This window comes from Heteronotia binoei, chromosome 2 (genome assembly GCF_032191835.1).
Source record: "Heteronotia binoei isolate CCM8104 ecotype False Entrance Well chromosome 2, APGP_CSIRO_Hbin_v1, whole genome shotgun sequence".
In the NCBI taxonomy this organism is placed as follows: domain Eukaryota; kingdom Metazoa; phylum Chordata; class Lepidosauria; order Squamata; family Gekkonidae; genus Heteronotia; species Heteronotia binoei.
This window is the reverse complement of record NC_083224.1, coordinates 117,527,295-117,541,903: the sequence shown is the minus strand read 5'-3', so window position 1 is coordinate 117,541,903 and position 14,609 is coordinate 117,527,295. Positions and strand designations below refer to the sequence as shown.

The window sequence follows — 14,609 nt, the reverse complement described above, 5'->3', positions numbered from 1 at the left end:
TAAGGGGCTAAATTTGAACTTTGTAAACTTAAAAGACAGTGTTAAAAGAAGAAAGGAATTTATTGTTTAGTCTATCTGTGGTTGAGGAGGTAGCCCCATCGTTACAGATGTGCAGCGTTCACAGTCAACACAGGAAATACATCAGATATTGTGAGATTTCTCTACCAGGGAAATGAGATTTGAAGGCAAGAAAAGCAGGAAGTATTGGAGGAAGAAGAAGGAAGTCAACGAAGTAAACAGCCTACTCTAGGATTATAATACCAGAGAGAAACATCAGTGGCCATTGTTGTTGGGAGGACTAAGTTTTAACATCATTTTTAAAGTGACTGGGACATTAAAAATTGGTGGAGTTAACAGATTTGGCAATTAAAAAATTACTACTGTTGGATAGTAGATAAGAAGACTTGAACTGGTGAAAGGGAAAAAAGAATTTTTTTTAAAGTGAAGCAAAAGTTGCGACTGCCATTTTGGGAGAAATAAAAGCTTTAAACATTAATATCTGAGCCTGGGAGGCTCAGTGGAATTTGGTGCATTGGAAAGGGCAAGCTTCACTTTATCAAACCTGATGGTTCAAATTTAATTTGGTGAGATCAAAATTTGTGATCTTTTTTTACATGTCAGACCCAAAACAAACTCGTGCTAGGTCTGCTTCAATAGAGAAAATGCAAGCCCAATTAGATGCAATGGAAGCTAGGTGAAAGAAATGATAAATGCCTCTAAAAAAGAAATAAGAAAGAATATTGAGGACTCAAAAAAAGAATTAAAAAAAGAAATAAAGAATCTCAAAAATGACACTGTGGTAATAACAAAGAAAGTACAAGAAGTGGAAGAGAGAGTGAAAACACATGACTCCACCTTGTTAAAATTACAAGAAAAAGTGACAATTCATGACTGCAAACTGATGGAAACTCAGATCCGTTTTTACATTGGCTGAACAGAAGAAGAGAGGAGTAGTCTTTTATATTAAACAAGAATTAGACCCGAAATTGGTATTTAAAGATAAAGATGGAAGGTATATAGCGGTAGAAATTACTTTGAATGCCGAAAAAAGTTGTTGTTGGGACTTTATGCTCCAAATGGTGCTAAAGACATTTTCTTTAAAAATACTACACATCTTGATGAAGTGACCTATGAGCAAATTTTATTGATGGGGGACTTTAACGAAATAATTCAGAACACTATAGATAGATCTGGGAAGAAAAAAAATGATAAAGGGAAATTGCCAGTCTTTTTTTGAATTGGTTAAACAGGAGAGTTTGGAAGCTATATGGAGGAAGTTTAATCCTGAAGTACGGGACTATACCTTCTTTTCAGCTTCACCTTCTTTTCTTTTCACACAAATGGGACTTTGTGGGGCCAGGCCATGGGAGTAATAAAATTTAATGCGAGGAAGCAGAGGTATAAACTTTATAACAGACACAGACAAACACAATTAAAGATATTTTTAAACTTAAAATACATTACATTATTTTGTTTAAAATGGAAAGATGGGATATTTGGGATTTGGCAATGCAATTTTTAAAATAAAACATCAAGAAAAAGCACAAGGATCACAGCAAAAACTAAAAATATAAAATGCTCTGAGCCTGGAAAACTATGAAATGACATTGCAAGCTTCTTCCCCTCCCCTGGGGTATACTCAGATTGGCAATGGTTCTCCAGTGTAATCTCCCCCTTTGGGCAGGTTAGAGTATTCACTGTCAGGTCCATTCAGCAGAGACAAGCTGGCTCAAAGCATCAACCCTTTATTTGCAAAGATACAACTTCAGGAAGCATGAGCTTCAGCTGTCTATATAGGAAAAGTGAAACTGATCCCCACTTCATTGAAACACGCTGCAGCACAAAGTTGCAAGGAAAACATGGAGCTACTGAAGCTACTAGTTGAAGCCCAGCAGGAACTTGTTTGTATATTAGGCCACATCCCCTGACATCAGAGTACTATCTTTTGAAAATCTTAGTACTCTTATGAAAAAAGAAACACCAGAGAGCACAACATTATATACTAGTAGGATATTTTCCTTTTACCTGAACATCCTTCCTATAGTATCAGGAATGGAGCTATTGAAAATAAATAGCAAGTTATTAATCAAGGGAGAGTTTTCAAAAGCACCTTTGAGATCAAGGAGTGCCTGACATCACCATTGTTTCACATAGGGCTTTTTTGTAGAAAAAGCCCAACAGGAACTCATTTGCATATCAGGCCATACTCCTTGATGCCAAGCCAGCCGGAACTGTGTTCCTGTGAGTTCCTGCTCAAAAAAAGCCCTGACTGTAGTGATCAAGGGAAAGAAATAATACCTTTCCCTGACCATGAGTAACTTGCTCTAACATGCAAAGAGGAACTAACAGTCATCATGGTATGCTATTTCAGAAAGCATGCACATGACAGTGTTTGTGTGAAATGACAGACTGAGAGTTTACTGGTTTTGCTTAGAGAGTTAACAAAAAGGTAATATGATGTTGTCTGGGGGTGGTGGCCCTGGCCCTACAAGCCCTGGCCAAGAAGCCCCTGTTCCCAACAACTCCAAGATCCAGCTCACTTGAGGCTCCAGAGACAACATGTCTACAGCATAGGCATGGAATAGTAGGAGGAGCACAATGGCAGCCAACAGGGTTGCATGTGGGCTCACCAACACTGCACAAGGATGGCCTGAGGGGAGGCAGGGAAGGACCCAAGGAGAGAGGGTGGGCCCCAGTACTGAGGGTGACTGCTTTTGCCATGATTGGGAGCAAAGAGTCAGGCTATCCAGAGCTAACAGCAATGCTGGGCAGCCTGCCAGCCATGCCCAATGCCAAGGGAAGGGGCAGAGGGTGGACACACCTGAGCAAAGCCTGATTGGTTGCCAGCCTGGGCCCTTTTGGCAGACTGCATATGGAAGGAATGAGATTGACTTGTTTTGGGGGTGAGATTGGCTAGTTTGAGGGAGTCCCCACCCAACTGAGGCTGATATAAGAGGAAGGGTTCAGTTTGGCTGAGGAGGAGAAATTGGGACTCTAGAAAGTCAAGGGCAAGCCAGAGAGAAGTATGAGAGACTGTGGGCAGGAGAGAGGGATAGGGGTGAATTTAACCCCTCCCCCATTCCTGCCACATCTGACTCCTACAGCTGACCCAACCTGCAGAAATTGAGCCCTGGAGGAGCCTAACTGGGGGAGGGGGTCCCAGGACTTGACAAATGTCCTAACTTTTTAAAACCCATTCTATTTTTTAAACTACATCTATACATTTCAGAAAGTTACGCAGAGGTTAAGCAGTTTCCTTTCAGTCATTGGCGCCAACCTCTTGGTGGTTATTTTTAAGCAGCAAGTAGAGCATCTCTGATAATTGTGAACCCTATCAAACATTGCAAGATGTTGGGATATCATGTCATTCTGAAAGTAATTGTGTTTTTTTTATTTATTTATAGCCCACATTTCTCATTGTGATACATGAGAGTTTATACAGTGTATAACAATGCAATCAAGTAGCATGCAACAGCTAATAAAACATGCAACAGAATTAGAATTACCAAAATGAAAAAAAGCAAAAAACCCAGATGTATCTCATAAACAATGCAAAAAAATGGAATCACAAAAGTAGAAAACAATACTAAGAGTAAAATAATTCATACAATAAATAATGGAATAACCTTTTCACTTTATAGACTTACCGTCCAGAATAATTCTGTTTTAAGCAGTTTGCAAAATAACGAAGTGTGGAAGCTAGGGTTGCCAACAGCCCTGGAGGAAACTGTCCCTTTAAAATGGCATAATGTATGGAAACAGGCAATTTAAGCTTTTCATAGCTTGAAAGTAAATGATATTGCTTGTTAAATACCATCGAGAGCCAGTTTGGTGTAGTGATGCATGGACTCTTAACTGGGAGAACTGGGTTTGATTTCCCATGCCTCCATTTGCAGCTGCTGGAATGACCTTGGATCAGCCATAGCTCTCACAGAGCTGTCCTTGAAAGGGCAACTTCTAGGAGAACTCTCTCAGCCCCACCTACCTCGCAGGGTGTCTGTTGTGGGGGAGGAAGGTAAAGGAGATTGTAAGCCGCTCTGAATCTCTGAGGTTCAGCGTGGAGGATGGGGTATAAATCCAATATCTTCATCGTCGTCATCTTCTTCATTGTTGTCATCTTCATCTTCTTCTTCTTCATCCCATAAGCTTCTATTCAAGGAACAAGGCATTTTCCCTCCAGGTAATTGGCAACCATAGTAGGGGACATTTCACAAAGAGGAAATCAAACAGCGAATGCACATGTATGTGTGGCTATTGACCATTTGTGGGGTGACATCTTCACAGAGCTTTGCTCAGATAAGTGAAGCTGTTGTGGCAGAGTGTGATATCTTTGTATGTGATCTGAATTAGCAATTTTATTAGGGATGTGAAAAAGAGTAAGATTTGGATGTGGTACTTTAATTATTTTAAAACTTCAATGCCAGATTTAAAGAAGAAACATATTTCTGGATGTAAGTCCCTTGCCAAACAATTGTGAGTGTGTGGGTGTGAGGGGATCTCACTAGAGAAAACCTCCATTCCAAATTGAAGACAGATAGCAGAGTGTCTCTATTTTAGAGACAATTAAAATTCTCCTTTGCACAGCAGCCACTGGGAAATTTCAAAACACTAGTGTGTAAATTAGTTTTTTCTCCTTTATCAAAATGTTCAAGCGAACAGGGATGTATCTACTTTTAAAAAAACAATAGAAAACGAGAGCATGTATGAGAGCAAAGTAATCCTGAACACCCTCCCCCACACACATACATTTTGTATCACTATTGTATTTTGTCTGGGCTTCCCTTGCCAAGATGCAAGGGGAAGTAGCTATGGTCCGTAGATTTCAAAGAGGGTGCTTATTCCTGCTTCCATCTTCATTTTGAGTTCAGTAGAAGACAGGGCTGGCCCTGAGAACAAAATTATGGTTTTTACATCATCACAAAAAGATCTGCTGCTGTAGTCTGCTGTAATCAGTTTATAAGTCCTATTATGGTGTGTATGTGTGTTTTTAAACTGTGTATGTGTAAGATTGATCTGAATTCCGGTCTGAATCATTTTTGTGCTAATGTTTGAGATGCTTTTGTATCTCATAACGATCTCTCTAAGAAAAAATAAAACCCACTTCTGATGTATTTTAAAAAGGCAACTTGAAGGGCACAAAATACCATCAAAGTGATATCACAATTTGATTTGAATAAATATCAGCAGTATGCCTTTTTGCCAGCTCTGCTTGGAAGATTTCAAGAGACAGAATCTGTCTTCCATTATTGAATTGTGAAAGGTGTGGTGTTCATCCAAAGCAGATGCAGCAGAAATGTATTTAATAAAGGTCACTCACTGCTCAGGATTTCATATGGTACGTGACCCCCATACCTAGTTTTGATATTAGCCCGCCCAGTGATCTTTCTGTTCAATATTCTCCATTATGGCATTTGCAGTATTTGCATGCCTCTTCAATCAGGAATTGCTTTGTGCAGAAAAAAAATATTGGAACATCCCTACCTTTCTTGTATGAAAAATATAAGTTTTTTGCCCTGGCTCATATAGGAATCTTTCACACTGCAAGAGCCAGACTGAGCAAATGATATATTCACACATTTCTTGTTATGTTCAGAACTAGAACTATCTGAGCAGGCTGCATTTTGCCATTGTGAGGTGGAACTAGAGGTTAAAAACAAAAATTCTAGGGAGGAAAAGTATCCTTGTGGTAGAGCATGCATTGCATATACAACATCTCAGTTTCCATTTCTGACATCTATAGTTTTAAAAGCATCTTGTATAGCAGCCCTGAAAAATCAACCTGCACTGAAAATTTGGACAGCTACAGTCAATCATAGTCAGTTTTGGGCTAGATAAACAAATGTTCTGTAGCAGGCAGCTCCACATTTACCTCTTTGAAGACACTGTTGTACTGTTACGCATTCCCCACTGCCCTGAACTTGTTGCCTGTGGAGGAGAGAGCATAAGAACATAAGAGAAGCCATGTTGGATCAGGCCAATGGCCCATCCAGTCCAACACTCTGTGTCACACAGTGGCCAAAAAATTTATATATACGTGTGTGTGTGTGTGTGTGTGTGTATATATATATATATATATATATATATATATATATATATATATATATATATATATATATATATATATATATATATATATATACACACTGTGGCTAATAGCCACTGATGGACCTCTGCTCCATATTTTTATCTAACCCCCTCTTGAAACTGGCTATGCTTGTAGCTGCTACCACCTCCTGTGGCAGTGAATTCCACATGTTAATCACTCTTTGGGTGAAGAAGTGCCTCCTTTTATCTGTTCTAACCTGACTGCTCAGCAATTTCATCGAATGCCCATGAGTTCTTGTATTGTGAGAAAGGGAGAAAAGTACTTCTTTCTCTACCTTCTCCATCCCATGCACAATCTTGTAAACCTCTATCATGTCACCCCGCAGTCGACGTTTCTCCAAGCTAAAGAGCCCCAAGCGTTTTAACCTTTCTTCATAGGGAAAGTCTTCCAAACCTTTAATCATTCTAGTTGCCCTTTTTTGCACTTTTTCCAATGCTATAATATCCTTTTTGAGGTGCGGTGACCAGAATTGCACACAATATTCCAAATGAGACTGCACCATCAATTTATATAGGGGCATTATGATACTGGCTGATTTGTTTTCAATTCCTTTCCTAATAATTCCCAGCATGGTGTTGGCATTTTTTAATTGGCATTTAGTTGGCATTAATTTTAATTAATTTTTAATTAATCGCACACTGTCTTGACATTTTCAGTGAGTTATCTACCATGACCCCAAGATCCCTGTCTTGGTCAGTCTCTGCCAGTTTATACCCCATCAACTTGTATTTGTAGCGGGGATTCTTGACCCCAATGTGCATTACTTTGCACTTGGCCACATTGAACCTCATCTGCCATGTTGACGCCCACTCACCCAGTCTCAACAGATCCCTTTGGAGTGCCTCACAATCATCTCTGGTTCTCACCACCCTGAATAATTTAGTGTCATCTGCAAACTTAGCCACTTCACTGCTTACTCTCAACTCCAAATCATTTATGAACAAGTTAAAAAGCATAGGACCCAGTACTGAGCCCTGCGGCACTCCACTGCTTACTGTCCTCCACTGCAAAGACTGCCCATTTATACTCACTCTCTGCTTCCTAGCCAGTTTTTGATCCACAAGAGGACCTGTCCTTTTACTCCATGACTCTCGAGCTTACTAAGGAGCCTTTGATGAGGAACTTTGTCAAAAGCATTCTGGAAGTCAAGGTAAACAATATCTATCGAGTCTCCTTTGTCCACATGTTTGTTCACCCCCTCAAAGAAATGTAACAGGTTAGTGAGGCAAAATCTTCCCTTACAGAACCCATGCTGAGTCTTCCTCAATAACTCGTGTTCATCAATGTGCCTACTCATTTGTCTTCGATAATGGTTTCTACCAACTTTCCCAGTATTGAAGTCAGACTGACTGGCCTGTAGTTTCCCGGATCTCCTCTGGAACCCTTTTTAAAGATGCGAGTGATATTTTCTATCTTCCAGTCCTCAGGAATGGAGGCAGATTTCAATGAAAGATTACATATTTTTGTCAGAAGATCCAGAAGTTCAACATTGAGTTCTTTCAGAACTCTTGGATGTATGCCATCCGGACCTGGTGACTTATTCGTTTTTAATTCATCTATCAGTTGTAGAACCTCCTCTCTTGTCACCTCAATCTGACTCAGGTCTTTCAACACCCCTTCCAATATAAGTGGTTCTGGAGCAGGCAAACACTTCTCATCTTCCACACTGAAGACGGAGGCAAAAAATGCATTCAGCTTCTCAGCCATTTCCCTATCCTCCTTCAGTAATCCTTTTACCCCTTGGTCATCCAAGAGCCCTACTGCCTCCCTGGCTGGTTTCCTGCTTCTAATATATTTGAAGAAATTTTTATTGTTGATCTTTATGGTTTTTGCAATATGCTCCTCATAGTCCCTTTTTGCCTGCCTGATCACAGTCTTGCATTTGATTTGCCACATCCTGTGTTCCCTTTTATTAATCTCATTTGGACTAGCTTTTCACAGCTGAAAGGAGTCCTTCTTACCTTTTACAGTTTCCATTACTTTGTTTGTTAACCATGCAGGCCTTTTCTTATACCTGTTTGTGCCTTTCCTAACTACTGGTATATATTTTATCTGAGCTTCTAGGATAGTAGTTTTAAATAGCCTCCAAGCTTCCCCAAGGGTTTTGACTGTATTTACCTTTGCTTTCAGTTTCCTCTTCACATGCCTCCTCATCTCAGAGAATTTACCCCTTTTAAAGTTAAATGTGGTTGTGCCAGTCTTTTGGGGTAACTCTCTATTTATACAAACGGTGAAATCAATAACGTTATGGTCACTGCTCCCAAACAGTGCGATCACTTTTACATCTCTCACCAAGTCTTGGGCATTACTTAGGACCAAATTCAGGATCACCCCACCCCTGGTAGGTTCTGTGACCATCTGCTCCATAGCACAGTCATTGAGAGCATCTAGAAACTCAAACTCTTTCTCTCGACCAGAACACATATTGACCCAATCAATCTGCAGGTAGTTAAAATCACCTATGACAACTAGCCCCTATCTTTAAGCCTTCCATCATATTATAATCGTCCTCTATCTTTTGATTTGGTGGGCGATAACAAACTCCCATAGTTAAATTTCCTTTTGGGCCCTCTATTTCAACCCAAAGCATTTCTAGAAGGGAATCTAATTCTCTGGCCTCAGTCTTACTGGACCGTATGCCCTCTCTGACATACAGAGCCACCCCACCTCCAACCCTTCCCTCCCTATCCTTCCGATATAACTTATATCCAGGAATCACCATGTCCCACTGATTCTCCTCATTCCACCAAGTTTCTGAAATTCCCACAATGTCTATGTTTTTTCCCAACACTAAACATTCCAACTCACTAATTTTACTTTGAACACTTCTAGCATTTGTGTACAAACATCTATAATTTCCCAAGCAAGCTACGCCTGCCACCTTCCTCCTGCCACCTCGAGACTCTGGCAGGCATTCCATACTGTTTGTCACCATTTCAGTGAACAACTCTGATCCATTACCCGGTAGAAAAGTAACAGCTAACCCTTCATCTCTTTGAGATGAGTCCTCCCGAACCAGAGACATTTCATCTCCTGTCGGCTTTCCCTCAAGATTTAGTTTAAAAACTACTCTGCCACCTTTTTGACAAGTGGCGACCGTCTCTTTTGTACAGTTCCCACTTGTTCCAGAAAGCATCCCAGTGCCTAACAAACTTAAACCCTTCCTCCTTACACAATCGTCTCATCCACACATTGAGACTTCTAATTTGTGCCTGTCTCCCCAGCCCTGCACATGGAACAAGTAGTACTTCTGAGAAGGCTACCTTGGAGGTCCTGGCCTTAAGTCTCCCGCCTAGCAGCCTAAATTTTTCCTCCAGGACCTCACGACTGCATTTCCCCACATCGTTGGTGCCAACGTGTACCACGACCACTGGCTCCTCCCCAGCACTGTCTATCAGTCTATCTACTGCACACGTAATGTCCACTACGTTCGCACCAGGCAGGCAAGTCACCATACGGTCAGTACGCGGTTTCGCCACCCAGCTGTCTACTTGCCTAAGGATCGAATCACCAACTACCAAGACCCCCCCCCCTCTCTCCCTGCCCAGGGATGGTTCCTTGGCATGAAAGGATTCCCGCTCACCAGCTCAAGAAGAGGTCCCTTCTAAGGGTGCATTCCCCTTATCCTCAGCCCGGTGCCCTGTTCCCTCTTGACCCTCATGCTCCCTGGCAGCAACAGGGCTGCCACATTCAGAGTGGGGCTCAACTAACATGTCCCTGAGAGTCTTCTCCGAGTGCATGACTGTCTCTGCTTCTCCAGGTCAGTCACGTCAGCCTCAAGGGTACGAACTCGTTCCCTGAGGACCAGGAGCTCCTTGCATCGAGCACACACCCAGGACTTCTGTCCTGTGGGTAGATAGTCATACATGTGACACTCAGTGCAAAACACTGGAAAGCTCCCACCCCCCTGCTGGCATTCTACCTTCATGATAGCTTTTTTAAAAAAAAATACAGTCTCCTTTTAAACCCTGTTTGTTTATGTGGAGAGTCTACTCTTCAGATGGGGAGCCACATAAACAAACAAGGTTTAAAAGGGGACTCAATACCTGTATTCAATACCTGTATTGTTTTATGGTATTTGCTCTATTTATACTTGTATAAATGGAACTCAAATGGAGGCAGTAAGGCAGCACCTCTATTTATCTCTCTGTCTCTTTCTCATCCCAAATACAAACTTCTATTGTGTGGTATACACAAATACACACCCACACATCTCAGTTGGGAAGCACCACCTTCTTCAGCTCTGTTAGGTACACTATCTTCCAACCATTAACCCCCACTGAGAAAAAATCCAGTCATTAAAAAAAATAACTTTTTTTGTTATATGTCCTGTCTCCAGCCCCCTTTGACCAAACCTATTCACATTGATCGGGCTGTGACCTCACAATAAACGTTAATTAGATTCCACATAATACAATATGTTTTTGGTACAGGACTCTATGATGCAGTTTTACTTCCTATTATTTTCATGTCACTGATTTACAGAGGAATTGCAAAGCAATATAAAGAAAGGCAAGTCCTTGACCCAAAATACTTACAGTTTGGCTGTCTACATATAGTTTACAACAGGATCACTACTCTGAGAACTTGAAGGCTTTGTTCCTCTTGGATCTGTGAGGTTGGTGATTCTCTGCCTCTAGATTTGGATCTGTTTGACCTAGCTAAAAAATTTCTTGCAGCCTTTGCATCATTTTGGCTGACTGTAGTCATTATAGACACAGATACTGACCATATACCGAATTGCTTTAAGACCTGAAGAAGATTAATTTGAAATAGGACAGAGAACACTGAGCACCTGTCTTCATATAGTCAGGTCATGTTATTGGACTCTAGATACCTAAGCAATTCACTACTCCCTGTACTGTTGAATGGTGAAGCACCTTTGGGGCAAGTGTATGATGTGTATTAATTGTTCCACTATTGTGGAATATTATTGAGCACTCTGATGTGTACTTTATTTCAATATATTTGCATTTTATTTTACATTGTTTGTACATTTGTTCCATGGTGTTTTTCTGTCTTTGTTGCTTCACCACAGTTGACCCTTTTGTTTGCAGGCTTTCTAATGGCACCATGCAGCCCATTCTTGTGTCAGTTTCAGTAATTTAGGAAAAAAGAAATATAGAAGGCATCAGTTGCTGCACCAGAAGCAGGCCAGAATGAATCCATTTAGATTTAAATTCCAGAGGGTTCTGGATCCTGTCTTGATTATATCTGTGGTTCATAAACACCAGGAGTCTAGTAGCTAAAGCCCCATTTAAGTTTTTATTAAATCATTACTGTGTGTCTCTTGCCTCAGATATACCCTCATATCAACAATGCCACTTTTCCCAAACTTTCCCCATAAATACCCCAAACTATGGTACTTTTTTATTCTTTCTCTAAAGCGCTAATGTGCACATACTATACATCATTTAAGTTGGCCGAATAAAATGCATTGCTTTACCTATTCTGTGCCTCATGGGGGGTGGGGGGGGTGGGCTCCCTCCGGGTGTCCTGCCCCCCCAGGGAAAGTGCACACACAATACATCGCCTCTCCTTTCCCGGTATAGTGAACGCTGCGTGGTCACTGCATGGTCACTGTCTGGCTATGCCTGGCAGATGGTCACTGCAATGGCCTCTCCTACATTACTGCATCCGTGGCAACACCTTCTCACTGGTCCCCCCCGTTTTCTCAGAGTTTGCCACGTCATGGTGCGACCGTATGTCCGGCAGTATAACCGGATGGGCAGGCGCGGCTCACCAACCTCGCCAGCCAAGAGAAGGAAAACTCTAACATCAAGCCCGGGCAGACAGAGCTCGTTAATGTAACATCTACCACCTGGAGGACTCACTGCCGGCGTCCCGGCTTACTGGGCCATAGCAGATGACCCCATGGTGAAAGGGTGGAGCCAGTACTGCGCACACTGAGCTTCACCTAAAAATTCCTCTGCACAGGCCTGAAGGGTATCCACATCCACAACCCACAACATACCAAGTCCTGCAGTGATGGGCAAGGGGCGAAACGGCAGGTGGAAGATGCCACTGGAAACCTCAGTCCCGATCCGGCATGTAGGCGGTTCAGGGTATTGGTCGCCTGATGCTGACCCGGAGATGAAAGCATTTTTTGGCAGCACCCTGAATGACCAAGCAGCCTTATTTAGGGACAGCACTGCTTGCTCCGTATGGAGAGGGGCCTAGAAAAGGTGGCCTAAATAAAGCTTGTCTCCTTCCCCCCCCCCCCCAGTTGGCTAGCCGCGGTCAACGGGCATCCTTACTTGCGGTCGAAAAATAACAACAAAGAAAAGGCATGCACCTGCCTCACAAAGTCTGCAAAGACTAAAGCTTGCGTGTTGGAACATCAGAACCATGCTTGACACAGTAGACAGTGGTCGCCCTGAACGACGCTCTGCTTTAGTTGCCCACGAACTTCTCAGGTTGAATATCGACATAGCAGCTCTCAGTGAGGTCCGTTTCCCTGAGGAAGATAGTCTTCAAGAACACGGTGCTGGCTATACCCTCTACTGGCCGGGTAAGTCAAAGGCTGAGAGCCGCATTTCTGGCATTGGCTTCATGGTCAGGAATTCCATTGCCTCTTAACTCAAAAACCTGCCAACAGGTCACTCAGATCGCATCATGTCTATGCGCCTCCCACTTCAAAGCAAGCAGCATGCAACACTCTTCAGTGTGTATGCCCCAACCCTTCAAGCAGATTCTGCAGAAAAGAACAAGTTCTATGCTGATCTACGTAACCTCGTACAAAAGACCCCTACAGAAGACAAGGTGATCATCCTTGGCGACTTCAGTGCCAGAGTAGGTAAAGACTCAGAAGCCTGGAAAGGAGTACTTGGCAAACACGGCATTGGCAACTGTAATGATAACGGGCGCCTCCTGCTAGAATTCTGCACAGAGCATCAGCTCACCATCACCAACACTATCTTCCAGCAGAAGAACAGTCTGAAGACAACCTGGATGCACCCACGGTCCAAGCATTGGCACCTTATTGACTACATTCTGGTGCGCCAGAGAGACCTTCGAGATGTCTTACACACCCAAGTAATGCCCAGTGCACAATGTCATACGGATCATCGTCTTGTACACTGCAATCTCTGTCTTCACTTTAAATCTACACCCAGGAGAGGCGGTATCCCCCGGAGGAAGTTTCAGGTTGGCAGCCTTCAGTCAGCCAAAGTTAAAGCTGCCTTCCAGGCAAAACTCCAGACAAGAATTGAGGACCCCAGTTGCCTCACAGATCCTTCTCCGGAAGCACTCTGGGAACACCTAAAAACTACCATCCTGCTGACCTCTGAAGAAGTCCTCGTGTTCTCCACAAGGAAGAACAAGGACTGGTTTGATGAGAACAATCAAGAGATCCAAGAATTACTGGCGAAAAAGAGATCTGCCTACCAAGCACATCTTGCTCAGCCCTCCTGTCCCAGGAAAAAAGCAACCTTTCGCGCTGTATGTAGCAACCTCCAGCGCAAGCTTCGAGTCATTCAGAACGAGTGGTGGACCAAGCTTGCAGAGAGAACCCAGCTGTGTGCAGACACTGGTGATTTAAGAGGGTTCTATGAAGCCCTGAAGGCAGTATATGGTCCATCATATCAGGCTCAGAGTCCCTTGCGTAGTGTGACGGCCAAGTGCTCCTCACAGACAAGGCATCCATACTGAACCGGTGGTTGGAGTATTTTCAGGTTCTCTTCAGTGCCAATCGCGTAGTTCAAGATTCAGCAATCCACCTCACCCCACTTCAACCAGTGAAAACAGAGTTGGATGAGATCCCCACCCTAGAAGAGACTGTTAAAGCCATCCAGCAACTGAAAAGTGGCAAGGCAGCGGGAGTTGATGGAATCCCACCAGAGATCTGGAAGCATGGGGGCATAGTACTACATAGCACACTTCACAAAGTACTTGTCACCTGCTGGGAACAAGGCAAACTACCACAGGACTTTCGCGATGCAATCATCATTACTCTACATAAGAACAAAGTGGAAAAGTCAGATTGCTCCAACTAGCAGGGGATAACCCTGCTCTCCATCGCAGGCAAAATCCTTGCTAGAATACTCCTGAACAGACTGGTGCCCACCATTGCAGAAGAACTCCTCCCAGAGAGCCAGTGTGGCTTCAGAGCTAACAGGAGCACCACCGACATGGTATTTGTTCTCAGGCAGCTCCAAGAGAAATGCAGGGAACAGAACAAGGGTCTATATGTGACTTTTGTCGACCTTACCAAAGCTTTTGATACCGTTAGCAGGAACGGCCTGTGGCAAATCTTGGAACGTCTAGGATGTCCCCCAAGGTTCTTCAGTATGGTCATCCAGCTACATGAAGACCAGTGAGGCCAAGTTAGACACTGCAAGGATCTCTCGGAGCCCTTCCCAATAGGCACAGGTGTAAAGCAAGGCTGTGTTTTCACGCCAACTCTTTTTACGATCTTCTTTAGCATGATGCTTCAAAGAGCCGCAGTAGATTTAGATGATGATGATGGTGTCTACATCCGCTATCGCACCGATGGGAGCCTGTT

The 14,609-nt window shown here is 42.9% G+C and overlaps 1 long non-coding RNA gene across 1 annotated transcript in view; it reads left to right on the top strand.

Moving 5' to 3' along the window:
• Nucleotides 1–14,609, top strand: part of LOC132566664 (uncharacterized) — a 697,045-nt gene that overhangs the window by 288,116 nt on the left and 394,320 nt on the right. The window lies entirely within an intron of this gene.